Here is a 16,819-nt window from a genome sequence, read left to right on the forward strand (position 1 = left end):
GCTGTTTGATTCTGAAAGAGCACAAAAGGAAAAGCAGATTTTCCATTCCTACCAACCTAAGCCTCCTCTCAACAAACCACAGAGCCCAGTGTCCTTTCCTCGGGGAAGCAGGTATTCATATTCCAGAGAATCCACCGAACTCTAAATACTGAGTCCTTGGTGCCCATCTGATGCCCATATGCCATCTGTGTGACAGTAACGGTGCTCTCCCGGCTACAACCTCATCGTAGAAACTCCATCCAAACACCTTAAAGAAAGAGCTCACAGACGTTCGGAAAAATACACAATAATCCTTGGATGATTAATTTAATATTCTTTGGAGACATTCTATAGATCACTAGGCTGCTGTTTTATTCTGGAAGCCATAACCTCCCCATTCTCATGCCTGTAATGTTTCATTCTGATTCATCTCAGGGCAAGGCAGATGATACCCAAATGTATGAACCAAGAGGCTGAAACATAGATCATTGCCTCCCTGATAAGAATATTAGTGCCTAGGAAGGAAGCCTTCAGCAGCAACGTTGAAATGACACATGAAAGGACAAATGATGTGGGGAACTTGTAAACCATTTCACATCTTGCCGAATGACTTTGTGTATTTGTGATTTTTTTAAGATGACAATTTATGTTAGTGTTTTCTATGCTATTTGTCTAGAATGTAAACCTTACTTTAGCTTTCCATAAAATAAACAAAACAGAAATATAGATCTAAAACATGACAAAAATATGTGATTTTGTATATTTGTTTTGTTACCCCATCTAGTTACTGTGTCTATAGCAGAGGTTGGCAAACTTTTTTGGTAAAGGACCAAAGAACAAAAATTTGGGGCTTTTCAGGTCATATAGTTTCTGTTGCAACTAGTCAGCTCTGTTATCGAAACATGAAAACAGCCATTAAACAATACGTAAATAAATGAACATGGCTCTATTCCAATAAAACTTTATTTACAACACAGGCAGTGGGCCAGATTTAATCTATAGGCTGCAGATTGCTGACCCCTAGAAGGTAAGCTACATGAGGACACTTGAGTCCCCTAACACACAAAGTTTGCTAACATTATTGAGAACTAATTATGTGCTAGGCATCATGCTTAAGATATATAAACTTTGTTTAATGAGGTGGGTATTACTGTTGCATTTTTTAGATTGAGAAATGAAAGTCAGAAAGCTTAAGTAACTTACCTGGGATCACATGGCTAAGTAGTGGAGTCCCATGGCCTGCCTTTCTGTTGGTGAGGGTATGGCACGGTTGGTGGGTACAGTGTGCCCTCTAGGGCACTAAGCTGGGATTTCTCTCACACCACTTATCAGATACTTGGGCTCAGGACCCCAGGAATTGTACCCTCAATTTCATATAAAAGCTGAGATACTAAGCAGTCTTGGGGTAAGAATTGTAACTGTGGTCCTTCGTGTTTTCCCCCGAGCTGTCCAGTGAAGTGGTTAGGTGTGTGTGTGTGCTCTGGAACCTGAGTGCCCGTGTTCAGATTGAAGTCCTGCTCGTGTGACTAGGCAGGTTGGTTTATGCCTCTGTGCTTCCTTGTCCTTGTCTGCTAAATAAGGATAGTGTTACCACCACCCAGGAGGGTTGTCGTGTGGATTAAAGGAGTCAATACACGTGAAATGCTTAAGCAGTGTATGATGAGCATTGCTATTTTAATACCAAACACAGGTCACGGCACAAAGAGTCTGCTTACACATGTGGCTGTCTGACAAGACTTGTGATCCGTGGGCAGGAAAAGGAGGGAAGGAAGAAAAAGAAAAGTAATATGAAAGATGAAGAAGGAAGACAAAGAGTAATAGGAACACAAATGATATGAGGGCGTTAAGGGCTGAGGTTTTGAAAATTATATTTCGTTCATGTAATAATAATATATGTGGATTGAAGAAAAAAATAAATATACCCAGAACCCTCCTTACCCGAAGGTATATTTGGTATATTCCCTTCCAGGATTTTATATCTGTCTCATGTGTTCTAGAGATGCTTCATATGTTCTCCAGTCTGCATGTTCCACCAACACACGCCAGTTGCTCTCCTTGCTTCTTGCTCTGGACTGGCAGCTGCTCTGCGCTTCTCTCTCAGCATCTCTTGTGAGCACTTTGCTAGGCTTCTTCTGGTCACTTATGCCTGCTTTGCTGCAAAGGGTGGGCACTAGCCCGTCCTGTTATTCCCCGTAGCCTAGCTAGCATGAGGCAGTCGTGTTTAACAGACTTTACATGTCTTGAGGATCCCACAAGGGCACTTCAGTGCAGGAAAGGAAACTGACAACGGAGTATCTGACATTGCTGTGTCCAGCATCCATTAACCACACATATCCCACTGGACATCTCTTTCCCAAATCCCTGATTTGCTGCTACTATTGAGAAAAAAAATATCAGTAGACAGCATAATGATGATGACTGATCAGACTGTAAGCTCTGTGAAGGCAGGAACAGTGTCTCTTTTGCTTAATACTGTCTCCACTTCACCAAGCACAGTGCTTTGGCAAATAGTGGAGGCTCCATAAATACTTGTTATTTGAATGCATGGAGGTGCTCTGTACAGGCTCCCACTGCCTATCAAAGTGAAGGCAGACTTTGGTTATATATATATATTTTGGGGGGATTTCATCTTGTTTACTATGTTTGAGATTCATTAGGTTTCTTTTTTTTTAATTTTGAATTTTATTTATTTATGGAATTTTTGAATTTTATTTATTTTTTTATACAGCAGGTTCTTATTAGTTATCCACTTTATACATATTACCATATATATGTCAACCCCAATCTCCCAATTCATCACACCACCACCCCCGCCACTTTCTCCCCTTGGTGTCCGTACGTTTGTTCTCTACATCTGTGTCTCTATTTCTGCCCTGCAAACCGGTTCATCTGTACCATTTTTCTAGGTTCCACATATAGGCGTTAATATACAATATTTGTTTTTCTCTTTCTGACTTACTTCACCCTGTATGACAGTCTCTAGATCCATCCACGTCTCTACAAATGACCCAAATCTGTTCCTTTTTATGGCTGAGTAATATTCTGTTGTATATATGTACCACATCTTCTTTATCCATTCTCCTGTCGATGGGCATTTAGGTTGCTTCCATGACCTGACTATTGTAAATAGTGCTGCAATGAACATTGTGGTACATGTCTCTTTCTGAATTATGGTTTTCTCTGGGTATATGCCCAGTAGTGGGATTGCTGGGTCATACGGTAGTTCTATTTTTAGTTTTTTAAGGAACCTCCTACTGTTCTCCATAGTGGCTGTATCAATTTACATTCCCACCATGAGTGCAAGAGGGTTCCCTTTTCTCCACATCCTCTCCAGCATTTGTTGTTTGTAGATTTTCTGATGATGCCCATTCTAACTGGTGTGAGGTGATACCTCATTGTAGTTTTGATTTGCATTTCTCTAATAATTAGTGATGTTCAGCTTTTCATGTGCTTCTTGGCCATCTGTATGTCTTCTTTGGAGAAATGTCTACTTAGGTCTTCTGCCATTTTTGGATTGAGTTGTTTGTTTTTATAATATGGAGCTTCATGAGCTGTTTATATATTTTAGAGATTAATCCTTGGTCCATTGATTCATTTGCAAATATTTTCTTCCATTCTGAGGGTTGTCTTTTTGTCTTGTTTGTAGTTTCCTTTGCTTTGCAAAAGCTTTTAAGTTTCATTAGGTCCCATTTGTTTATTTTTGTTTTTATTTCCATTACTCTAGGAGGTGGATCAAAAAAGATCTTGCTGTGATTTATGTCAAAGAGTGTTCTTCCTATGTTTTCCTCTAAGAGTTTTATAGTGTCCAGTCTGACATTTGGGTCTCTAATCCATTTTGAGTTTATTTTTGTGTATGGTGTTGGAGAGTGTTCTAATTTCATTCTTTTACATGTAGCTGTCCAGTTTTCCCAGCACCAATTATTGAAGACACTGTCTTTTCTCCATTGTATATCTTTGCCTCCTTGTCATAGATTAGTTGACCATAGGTGTGTGGGTTTATCTCTGGGCTTTCTATCTTGTTCCATTGATCTATATTTCTGTTTTTGTGCCAGTACTGTATTGTCTTGATGACTGTAGCTTTGTACTATAGTCTGAAATCAGGGAGTCTGATTCCTCCAGCTCCGTTTTTTTACGATCAAGATTGCTTTGGATATTCAGGGTCTTTTGTGTCTCCATACGAATTTAAGATTTTTTTGTTCTAGTTCTGTAAAAAATGCCATCAGTAATTTGATAGGGATTGCATTGAATCTCTACATTGCTTTGGGTAGTATAGTCATTTTCACAATATTGATTTTTCTATTCCAAGAACATGGTATATCTCTCCATCTGTTTGTGTCATCTTTGATTTCTTTCAACAGCATCTTATAGTTTTCTGACTACAGGTCTTCTGACTCCTTCGGTAGATTTATTCCTAGGTATTTTATTCTTTTTGTTGCAGTGGTGAATGGGATTGTTTCCTTAATTTCTCTTTCTGATCTGTCATTGTCAGTGTATATGAATGCAAGAGACTCCTCTGCATTAATTTTGTACCCTGCAACCTTACCAAATGCATTGATTAGTTCTAGTAGTTTTCTGGTGGCATCTTTAGGATTCTCTGTGTATACTATCATGTCATCTGCAGATAGTGACAGTTCTACTTCTTCTTTTCCAATTTGTATTCCTTTTATTTCTTTTTCTTCTCTGATTGCCATGGCTAGGACTTCCAAAACTATGTTGAATAATAGTGGTGAGAGTGCACATCCTTGTCTTGAGGAAATGCTTTCAGTTTTTAACCATTGAAAATGACGTTTGCTGTGGGTTTGTTGTATATGGCCTTTATTATGTTGAGGTAGGTTCCCTCTATGCCATCTTCTGGAGAGTGTTTATCATAAATGGCTGTTGAATTTTGTCAAAAGCTTTTTCTGCATCTATTGAGATGATCATATGGTTTTTATTCTTCATTTTGTTACTATGGTGTATCACATTGATTGATTTGCGTATATTGAAGAATCCTCGCATCCCTGGGATCAATCCCACTTGATCATGGTGTATGATCCTTTTAATGTGTTGTTGGATTCTGTTTGCTAGTATTTTGTTGAGGATTTTTGCATCTATATTCATCAGTGATGTTGGTCTGTAATTTTCTTTTTTTGTAGTATCTTTGTCTGGTTTTCGTATCAGGGTGATGGTACCCTCATAGAATGAGTTTGGGAGTGTTCCTTCCTCTTCAATTTTTTGGAAGAGTTTGAGAAGGATGGGTGTTAGTTGTCTCTAAATGTTTGATAGAATTCACCTGTGAAGCCATCTGGTCCTGGACTTTTCTTTGTTGGAAGATTTTTTTTTTTTTTTGTGGTATGTGGGCCTCTCACTGTTGTGGCCTCTCCCATCGTGGAGCACAGGCTCTGCACACGCAGGCTCAGTGGCCGTGGCTCACGGGCCTAGCCACTCCACGGCATGTGGGATCTTCCCAGACCAGGGCACGAACCTGTGTCCCCTGCATCAGCAGGCGGACTCTCAACCACCATGCCACCAGGGAAGCCCCTGTTGGAAGACTTTTAATCACACTTCCAATTTCATTACTTCTGGTTGGTCTGTTTATATTTTCTGTTTCTTCTGGGTTCAGTCTTGGAAGGTTATACCTTTCTAAGAATTTGTACATTTCTTCCAGGTTGTCCATTTTATTGGCATATACTTGCTTGTAGTAGTCTCTTATGATGCTTTGTATTTCTGCAGTGTCCGTTGTAACTTCTCCTTTTTCATTTCTAATTTTATTGATCTGAGTCCTCTCCCTCTTTTTCTTGATGAGTCTGGCTAAAGGTTTATCAATTTTGTTTATCTTCTCAAAGAACCAGCATTTAGTTTTACTGATCTTTGCAATTGTTTTCTTTGTTTCTATTTCATTTATTTCTGCTCTGATCTTTATGACTTCTTTCCTTCTACTAACTTTGGGTTTTGTTTGTTCTTCTTTCTCTAGTACCTTTATGTGTAAGGTTAGATTCTTTATTTGAGATTTTTCTTGTTTCTTGAGGTGAGCTTGAATTGCTATGAAATTCTCTCTTAGAACCGCTTTTGCTGCATCCCATAGGTTTTGGATCATCGTGTTTTCATTGTCATTTGTCTCTAGGTATTTTTTGATTTCCTCTTTGATTTCTTCAGGCATCTCTTGGTTATTTAGTAACCTACTGTTTAGCCTCCATGTGTTTGTGTTTTTTACGGTTTTTTTCCCTGTAATTGATTTCTAATCTCATAGTGTTGTGGTCATAAAAGATGCTTGATATGATTTCAATTTTCTCAAATTTACCAAGGCTTGATTTGTGACCCAATATGTGATCTGTTCTGGAGAATGTTCCATGTGCACTTGAGAAGAAAGTATAACCTGCCGTTTTTGGATGGAATGTCCTATAAATATCAATTAAATCTATCTGGTCTATTGTGTCATCTAAAGCTTGTGTTTCCTTATTAATTTTCTGTCTGGATGGTCTGTCCATTGGTGTAAGTGAGGTGTTAAAGTCCCCCACTATTATTGTGTTACTGTCGATTTCCTCTTTTTTAGCTGTTAGCAGTTCCCTTACGTATTGAGGTGCTCCTATGTTGGGTGCATATATATTTATAATTGTTATATCTTCTTCTTGGATTGATCCCTTGATCATTATGTAGTGTCCTTCCTTGTCTCTTGTAACATTCTTTATTTTAAAGTCTATTTTATCTGATACGAGTATTGCTACTCCAGCTTTCTTTTGATTTCCATTTGCGTGGAATATCTTTTTCCATCCCTTCACTTTCAGTCTGTATGTGTCCCTAGGTCTAAAGTGGGTCTCTTGTAGACAGCATATATATGGGTCTTGTTTTTGTATCCATTCAGTGAGCCTGTGTCTTTTGGTTGGAGCTATTAATCCATTCACGTTTAAGGTAATTATTGATATGTATGTTCCTATTACCATTTTCTTAAGTTTTATGGGTTTGTTTTTGTAGGTCCTTTTCTTCTCTTGTGTTTCCCACTTAGAGAAGTTCCTTTAGCATTTGTTGTAGAGCTGGTTTGGTGGTGCTGAATTCTCTTAGCTTTTGCTTGTCTGTAAAACTTGATTTCTCTGTTGAATCTGAATGAGATCCTTGCTGGGTAGAGTAATCTTGGTTGTAGGGTCTTCCCTTTCATCACTTTAAATATATCATGACAGTCCCATCTGCCTTGTAGAGTTTCTGCTGAGAAATCAGCTGTAAACCTTACAGGAGTTCCCTTGTATGTTATTTGTCGTTTTTCCCTTGTTTTTTTCAATAATTTTTCTTTGTCTTTAATTTTTGTCAATTTGATTACTATGTGTCTCGGCATGTTTCTTCTTGGGTTTATCCTGCCTGGGACTCTCTGCATTTCCTGGACTTGGGTGGCTATTTCCTTTCCCATGTTAGGGAAGTTTTCAACTATAATCTTTTCAAATATTTTTTCGGATCCTTTCTCTCTCCTTCTCCTTCTGGGACCCCTATAATGCAAACGTTGTTGTGTTTAATGTTTTCCCAGAGGTCTCTTAGGCTGTCTTCATTTCTTTTCATTCTTTTTAGTATATTCTGCTCTGCAGATGTGAATTCTACCATTCAGTCTTCCAGGTCTCTTATCCGTTCTTCTGCCTCAGTTATTCTGCTATTGATTCCTTCTAGTTTATTTTTCGTTTCAGTTATTGTATTATTCATCTCTGTTTGTTTGTTCTTTAATTCTTCTAGGTGTTTATTCTTTTATTCTTCTAGGTCTTTGTTAAACGTTTCTTGTATCTTCTCGATCTTTGCCTCCATTCTTTTTCTGAGGCCCTGAATCATCTTCACTATCATTATTCTGAATTCTTTTTCTGGAAGGTTGCCTATCTCCACTTCATTTAGTTGTTTTTCCTGGGTTTTATCTTGTTCCTTCATCTGGTACAAAGGCCTCTGCCTTTTCATTTTGTCTCTTTCTGTGAATATGGTTTTCCTTCACAGGCTGCAGAGTTGTAGTTCTTCTTGCTTCTGCCCTCTCCAGACTTTGATAATATTAAACAGAATATTTTTTGCAATTGGATTTGGATTATTCTGGTGGTTTAGAGCTTCCCCAAGGACAACGGCTTAGGCACTTCCCCTCCCCACCCTCCCAATCCCTAACTAATACACATTTCAGCTTCTATCTAGGAATTCAGAAATGGCTGAATTTTTAAGCATAACATCATTTTGTTTGCAATGTGTGTTGGATATATTATTTTACATAGCTAAGATCATGGTGTATCCATTGTTCTGTATCCTATTTTCACTCCCCCTCTGCCTTTGAACTTGATTTTGTCAACATGATTTTTAATGACTGCATAACATCTCATAGAATGTGGTAGATGTACATAATTTGCTAATCATTCTTTTTTCATTGTACATTTGGCTATTATAAATAGTGTTGCAAGGAGCATTCTTACATTTAAATCTCTGTCCATGGTTTATACTATAAGATAGATGCCTGGGAATGAAATGATGGTATCAAAATATATGAATATTTTTATGGCCCTTGTACCTCTTGCCAAATTGCGGTCCAGAAAGATTGTCCCAAATTATATTCTCACCATAAGGCATGAAAGTGCTTATTTCATCAAATCCTCCTCCATATTGTCATCATTTAAGAATCTCTATTAATGTGATAGATGAATAATAGATTGTTAGTGTTATTTTACATTATGCTTCTTTGATTACTAGTGAGTTCAAAGGAATGTTTAGAAGCCAGGTTAGCATTTATAGTTTCCAGCAATAATACATACTACAACTATTAATGTATATAAGCTTTCTGTATATAGTTGCCTTTCAGACCAACACCTCCACTGCTGAACAGAAAGCTGTGATGGGTTATGCAGCCCAATCTCTGCCATATGCTTGGTGCTTATTATTAAGCCCAACTACTGAGCAAAGAAAGACATAATTAGCCTTTGGGGGAATTATTTTAAGCCTTCAGCAGTAAAAGGCCTAAAGTTGATTTATTTCCCAGAATCTGTTTGTATCCGATGCCTCTTTCAGTCGAGTCAGACTAAATGACCAGCATGGTTTCAACCTCCTGTGAAGGAGGTTCTTGACAAGTTCTAGAAGGTCAGTCAAAACTAATTGCCTTAGTATCTTTGTACACCTCCAAGGTACCATCTAGAGACAAAAGATCGAGTCCTTTGAAAGGAGAGAGAACCACTGGGGCACTTAACAGAGATAGCATAAGTTGAATTTATCTCAGATTACCAGTGGTCAAGATTGAGGCACTGTGCTCTGGGTTGAGAGAGCCTTGAGCTCAGCTGAGGGGAACTTGGCCTTTGCATCTAAGGTGGGGATTGGGAGAAGGCACTGTCTGTAATAAAGACACATGTTCTTTCAGGGGACTGACTTAATCAAGAAAGCTGCTTCTGCCAGTGATTATCATAGGCCAGACTTGAATCTGTGCTTCCAAAACAAAAGCAAGTTGTCTGATTCTAAAGCCTTCTTACACATATTGTGCTTCCAAAGACTGTATTGTTTTGTAATGATAGCAAAGAATTTTTACCCCCAGAGCACCTGGAAACACATTGTAATTCCCAGCCTCACGTTTCACCCAAATTGTTGTCTGGATGATTGTGCTTGTTTGGGCTGTTATTCATCGATGGCACATTTGGAAACAAAATCTTGAGGTTGTCATGGGTCTGCACGTATTGACGGAGTTCTCAAATGCCAAAATGATAAACACCGTGCAGATGTTCCATGGGACTGTAACCCAGCCTGTCTTTGACAGTTTCACATGCAAATGACTAAACACGTCAGCTCTGGAAATAGATGCTGCAGCACGGGTTCACTGACTTTTCTTCTCATGAAAAAGTTAGGACCAAGATTAATTAAAGCCAAGAGCTGGTTACTTTTTTTTTTTTTTTTTGCGGTACGCAGGCCTCTCACTGTTGTGGCCTCTCCCGTTGCGGAGCACATGCTCCGGATGCACAGGCTCATTGGCCATGGCTCACGGGCCCAGCCGCTCCGCGGCACGTGGGATCTTCCCAGACCGGGACACGAACCCGTGTCTCCTGCATCGGCAGGCGGACTCTCAACCACTGCTCCACCAGGGAAGCCCAAGCTGGTTACTTTTAAAGACCCCATAATGATAACCATACCAAAATGTTTCTTGCAATTGCAGAAACTCTCTGTGGGGAGCCAGAAAGTAAGAATATAAAAATGCTTAGATGGAATTCTGTAGCCAGAGGCCATGCCTACTGGCAGACCCTTGCAAATATTTATTGGACAAACATAGTATTTTTGAATGAATAACTGAATGAATGAACAAATGATTGAATGATTGGAATAACTTCTCTAGTTCTGTGTTGGCCCAGTTGGTGATGCACCATGTGATGAACAGTAGTGCTAGCCCCCAAGTATTGGGGATTTACATAGGGTCTTAGCGCTCTGTAGAGTGCTTCCTACACCTCTCCTTCTCATGAATTCCTCACAATGACACTACAGAGCAGGTAGTTCTATTTCTGTCTCAGAAACGTGGGGACTAAGGAAGATATGACATGTCAGGACCAGAACCCAAACCCAAGTCTGCTGGATTCCATAGCCCGTGTTCTTAACCCACATCCTAGAGTGCTGCTTACTTAACAAGAGGTCACGTTCAGCAAAAGGTCACTGTCTTTTCATGGTCTCAATTATAATTTCCTCAGCTACCGAATCTGATGTTACTAGATTTGGAAGGTTGCTGAGAGATCACTTGGCCCAAGAGCCCCCCTGCTGTAGGTGGAGAATCTGAGGTTCTACCCACGTCTGTGATCGTTTGGCCAACCTGTGCAAGTGAGAGGCAGGTCTGGAACAGGTCAGCTGACCCTTGATCTGACACTTCCCCACCTCACCTTACTGAAGGTAAGGTCAAAATGGGAATGATGTAAACTAAAATAATGAATGTGGATCATGCATATTTTTAAAAAATCACTTAAACTGACACCACAGTAAAATCATCCTTGTGCACACAACTCCCTCAGTAAAAATAAACATTAAGAGGACAGATATATGAGAAGTACTTTCCTTTAAAAACATCATTAAAATGGTGAGAACATGACGAATGTGCAGATTGCACAATATCTTCAGCGAATACTGAATGCGGTCTTTTACAGAATCGATGTGTATGCTGCTTGTTGGTTCTTGACAGTGGGAGAAACTGACGATATGTCATTGGTTAAAGTTAAAAGCAGGAGTGAATTTAAATATGGAAAATACCAACCACTAATTCCCTCTGATTTTTCACTCTGAACTGTGTAAACAGGTCTACTCTACCCTCTGTTCTTTCCGGCTCTTCTTCCGCTACTCTAACTGAACCTCTCAATGGGACCAATGCAACTGTTCCCCATCAGGCTACTTCCCTCTGGTCCTTCCACTCACGGTTTCTAAACCATGTGTTTGTCTAAAATGCAGCCTTTTTCTGCTCCTCTATGGGAGACAGTTGCTGGCTCCTCATTGATCTAAGATCTTTTGCATTGCTTCTCAAGTCATCTCCTTCCTCCTGCCTCTCTCCTTTATGTTCCAGAAACATAGTTGGTAAGGACTCCTCATCTATAAATGACCATGCGTGAAATTCTTGGGTGGTTTACCAAGTTACCCAAAGTTACAAACCACAAGAGGATCAGCCAGGACCTCCAGGCCCCCCTCCAGCTCTGGGATCCTGTGACTAGACAGAATGCACAGCTCACAGCCACCAAGATGCTTATGGAAGAGTCATGTTAGCTTTAAGAAAAGCCAAGAAAGAATAAGTAATATAACCAATGCCCTCCACACTTAATGCTGAGCCAGATTCCTGAGATGACAGCTGTCTTCTGTCTGCTTGCGACTCTGCCCACTGGTATGAGCAAAATGGCAAAGGACACAAGGGCAGGTTCTTGAGGAAATAGTGGAGTAAACTGTGGTGGTTATTAATTTTGCCTGTTTAGAAAGCTCTCCCACCTAGGGTTGCCAGATTAAATATAGGATGTCTTTGTATTTGCTAAGTCTGGCAACACTGCTCCCCATCCACCCCATTTTTCAGTTAATAGTTGCCATCTCCCTGGCCACAGGAATAAATATATGCCCAATTCCCATTCCAACAGAGGCTGGCCCAAGTCGTGTACACATAACCCAATTAGGGCCAGACTCATTTCTTGGGGTGGAAAGACACCCTTTGGCCATGGCTGCTAACTTGAGGTTTCTGGCAGCCATGCCCCCTGTTACAAAATAATGAGAGTAAAATCACAAAGAGAAGCAGCGATAAGCAGTGAAGGAAATATACACAGAACACTGGTAGCTTTGAGTCCCAGTTACAGTTTCTGAGACCCTGGTTGCTGTAGCTTTTCCTTCCGTGCTGTGTGCTCCCTATTGCAGTTGTAGGAACTGGTAAATTCCTTTTTACTCCATTGACCTGATTTGAGTTGTGTTTCTGTTACCTGTTCCTGAAAGAGCTTCTGACTCATATATAGAGAATTCTGATTCTTTTCCTTAAGTAACACATAGAGAATAGAGAAGGGTGTACAGGATAGAGGTGTATGATACCATGAGCTAAGCTTCCCTCTTATGCATTTGTAGATTTAGGAACCATTTGTGGCAAGTATTGAATCCCAGGCTCCTTTCTCTCTTTTGTATTGTCTTCTTTCCATTTCCCTACATCATAAAACCAAAGACCTCATTTTACAGATGAAAAAACCTTAAACCAGATGAAGTTAAACAACTTGTCTTGGGGATCAAACGGTGAAAATCCAAGTTTCAAATCAATTATTGTGTATTGAGGTTATGGAAATTAATTTTAATATGAGCCTAAGCTAATCAAAAAAAGAGAAAGACAACTTGTATGTCTAAAAATCTAATGTAGTCAATAGGGAAATGTAAATGCTTGTGTTGCTTTTATGATTATTGATTGTAGCAAATCACAGATTAGAGGGACTGACTGTGAGTGAATCTCTTGGCAGTTGTGTCTGTGACCACCCTCTTTCTTCTGCTATCAGATCCTGCTGCTTTGGCAACTGGGCTGGGAACATGACCCAGGTCTGCTCAGTCATAGCATAGAACTCAATCCTCCTGGCTACAGGAATGGCTCTGGAGATGGGTCATTGCCTGAGAAAGAAATAACCAGTGACTAAAGGGTAGTATAATCAGACTCCTATCCTGAGATTTGGTTTTTATTAGAACTGATGGGGAACACGTTTCCCTCTCTGGTTGATGAACTGTGGGAATGTGTGTCTGGAATGCTTTGCACCCATTTCTCCTACCATATGGGAAAAAAAATCTGTCTGTAGTTGGAGGAAAAAAAACCAAAAAACAGCACAAAGAGAGAAGCAGAAACAACTGACCAACTTGGTCTTTATGACTTTTAAATCCCCAGATCCACCCATTCCTGAGGTCATATCCATCTCTGCCCTTTCTTGATTAATGCGAGCCAAAAAAATGTCGTTTTACCAAAGTTAATTCGATGGAAATTTCTGACACTTGAAACTAAAAAAGGGACTTCCCTGGTGGCACAGTAGTTGAGAATCTGCCTGCCAATGCAAGGGACACGGGTTCGAGCCCTGGCCCGGGAAGATCCCACCTACTGCGGAGCAACTAAGCCCGTTCGCCGCAACTACTGAGCCTGAGCTCTAGAGCCCACAAGCCACAACTACTGAGCCCACATGCCACAACCACTGAAGCCTGCATGCCTAGAGCCCATGATCCGCAACAAGAGAAGCCACCACGAGAAGCCCGCGCACCACAACAAAGAGTAGACCCTGCTCACCACGACTAAAGAATGACCACTCTCAGCAACAAGGACCCAACACAGCCATAAATAAATAAATTTATTAAAAAAAAAAAACTAAAATAGTAGTTTCATTTCATTTGTGACACTACTTTTCTTTGTTGGCATGGATTATTGAAAGTTGCCTGCTTGTAATTTTCTAAGTTAATAATGATCTGGTAAGAGCTAACAGAAAATCTAAGGGCAAGTTTAAATTCAATATGCATTTTTGGGGAAAATGTTATACCAACCACATGCAGTATTTAAAAATAAGTTTTAGGGCTTCCTTGTTGGCGCAGTGGTTGAGAGTCCACCTGCCAATGCAGGGGACACGGGTTCGTGCCCCAGTCCGGGAAGATCCCACATGCCACGGAGCGGCTGGGCCCGTGAGCCATGGCCGCTGAGCCTGCGCATCCGGAGCCTGTGCTCCGCAACGGGAGAGGCCACAACAGTGAGAGGCCCGCGTACCGCAAAAATAAATAAATAAGTTTTAGCTTTAGACTTTGTTGTTAAAAATAAAAAACCTTAAGATAGAGGAAAATATATGAGAAGTATTAGAATATGTCTTAGGATAGGGAAGGGCTTCACAAGCAAATCTAAAACCCAGAAACCATAAAGGAAAGTATCAACAGATCTGACTGGGGAAATATTTAAACTGTTGGAATATAAAAGTTGCTATTAACAAAATTAAAAGACAAGTGACAGAATGGAAGAATATGTTTGCAAAATATATAATTTATAGTGAGTTAAGGTCCATAATATATAAAAGGTTCCTACAGGTCCATATGTGAACATAACCCAAGAGGAGAATAGACAAAAGTTATAAATAGACAATTCCCAGAAGAAAAAAGAGAAATGCTCATTTCAACCCATTAGTGCAAGGAACAGACAGGACATAGAAAATTTGAAAAAAATCAGAAGATACAGCATTTCCTTTGAGGAAAGCCCCCTTTGCCTACAATTCCCTTTCCTCCTTTGCCGGTCTGGAAACTCATTTGTATTTTCCCAGCTCAGGTCCAAGCAGAATCCATTGAGTTCTCCTTCATGCCTCCAGTATACCTTGTGCATGCATCTCTTATGACCCTCAGTCACTGCATTTGTTGTATACTTACCTGTTTGCTTTCTCTCATTGCCCAAAGGCTGCATCCATCACTTGGTCTTAGTGATGAAAACAATCTCTTTGATTTCCTGATATCTTACCTAATATGTGTCCATAGAACAGATATTCCATAAATGTTTGGTAAATTAATAAATAACAAATAAATCTTGGATCTTCGTGGACACTGTTAGAATCAATACCTACATTTTATAGGAAAGTGTCTTACTTTCATTTTGACTCTAGATGTTGACACATCTTATTTTACTCATATGAGAAAGGGAAAAAAGTAACAGAAAATTCTGTATTTAATCGATTCTAATTTACCAATTTGGGGTGACATTGCCGTGCATATGTCAACTGGATTATTATTCCTGATGGTGTGACAACACAAAGGCAATTCCTTGATGTTTCCGTCAACAAGCAATTCAATTGTCATTTGAGAAAGAACAATCCATTCTGGCTGTTGAATGAAAACCTTCTCTTCTTGTCATTCCATGAGATCCAAGAAGCACCAGCATGAAAACTTGTAGAAAAAGTGTCAGTGGCTTAAGAGATGATCTGGCATCTCCAGCACTTTTGATGCTCAGAGGATATTGTGTAGGAAAAACATGGCCATCAGCAATTATGAGTCAAAAAGCAATTCAGGGAGTCAGACTCAGAATGTGAAGAAGCTTAGAAATATCTTAACCATTTTTTCACTCATATCTCCCTTTTCATACATGCATAAGCGTTCTGTAAAACAAAATCTGTCTCCATCTTAAAAGCCTATCTCAATAAATGTAAAATAAAAATTCTAAGTAATGAAAAAGCAAAAGCATTACATCGTAATTGTATAGTTGAACTGGTAGTGTTTTTTTTTTCTTTCATAGTGGTATACTCCATAATGGTACATCTTGCAGTCATTGACAGATTTGATAAAATATGGTAATAATAACACCTAATATGTATTGAGCCCTGTTTTTCCAAGGCACTCTCCGAGGCACTTTATGTGCAAAATCTCGTGTAATTGTTATAACAACTCTATAGGCAGACTATGATTATCCTCATTTTACAGCTAATGAAACTGAGAATTAGAGAGGTTAATTACTGGCAGAACTAGAATGTGTGAGTGAATCAGAGCCTAAGCTGTTAATCACTGCATGAAGAAGCAACAGCAATTTCTTAGGGCATGTACATTTTTATCATGCCTCAGATTTGGTGGAAAATTTCCCAGGTACACAATAATATATTTTAGTGCCTGTCCTGTTAAAATTATGAGAAAGTCAAATTAAGCACGTGCGAGCACGTAGTCATGTTTATAAATAATAAATATGAATGTCTGTTACAAACGTGATCTGTCAAATGCCAATATTTGTTGTACAATGGGAGATGTGTTTGTAGAGCTGTATGTACACCAACCAGTACAACTGCGACAAAGCACCCTCTGAGGTGACAGATTCAATCAAGTCTTGTCCCCTTGAGGGTGGCGGAGCAGAGTGCACCCCTCTCTCCCCATCAGAGCACCTAAACACCAGCTGCCATCTTACATTTCAATGGCAGTTCTACTGTATTTTAAAATCTATACTTACAGTAGTAGCTCACAGAATCAGTTGAGTAGTAAATAAGTCGACTTAGAAGTGTCTCCTAATAATAAGTATAAAGTCAAGTTAAAAAATGCCACAAATGGGAATCAGCTACTAAACCTGTATAAACATAAGCCATCTGGAAGGAATCAGCAATCTTAGCTAAAAGTGAATTAGCTCTTAAGATTTCTCTCCAACCTTCTAGGAGACTTGATCTTATTAGCACATCATTTGGAAAACTGCTTTATTAGCCATAGAACATCTTCCCAGATGGTAAAAGTCAATAGAGAAATAAGTTTTAAGACTTCTCATGGGTGTCAGGAAAAGCTGTTTGCTTAAACTCTTACTTACATAGTATTCTATTTATGAACATCTTTGTTGAATCAATATTAGAACGACAGCTTCATCTGAAAGTTAATTAGCTTGGAGGTGAACACATTTCTATGTAAAGGTATTATCTATCATGTTTTAAAA

Source organism: Phocoena phocoena, chromosome 7, assembly GCF_963924675.1.
Source record: "Phocoena phocoena chromosome 7, mPhoPho1.1, whole genome shotgun sequence".
Classification (NCBI taxonomy): domain Eukaryota; kingdom Metazoa; phylum Chordata; class Mammalia; order Artiodactyla; family Phocoenidae; genus Phocoena; species Phocoena phocoena.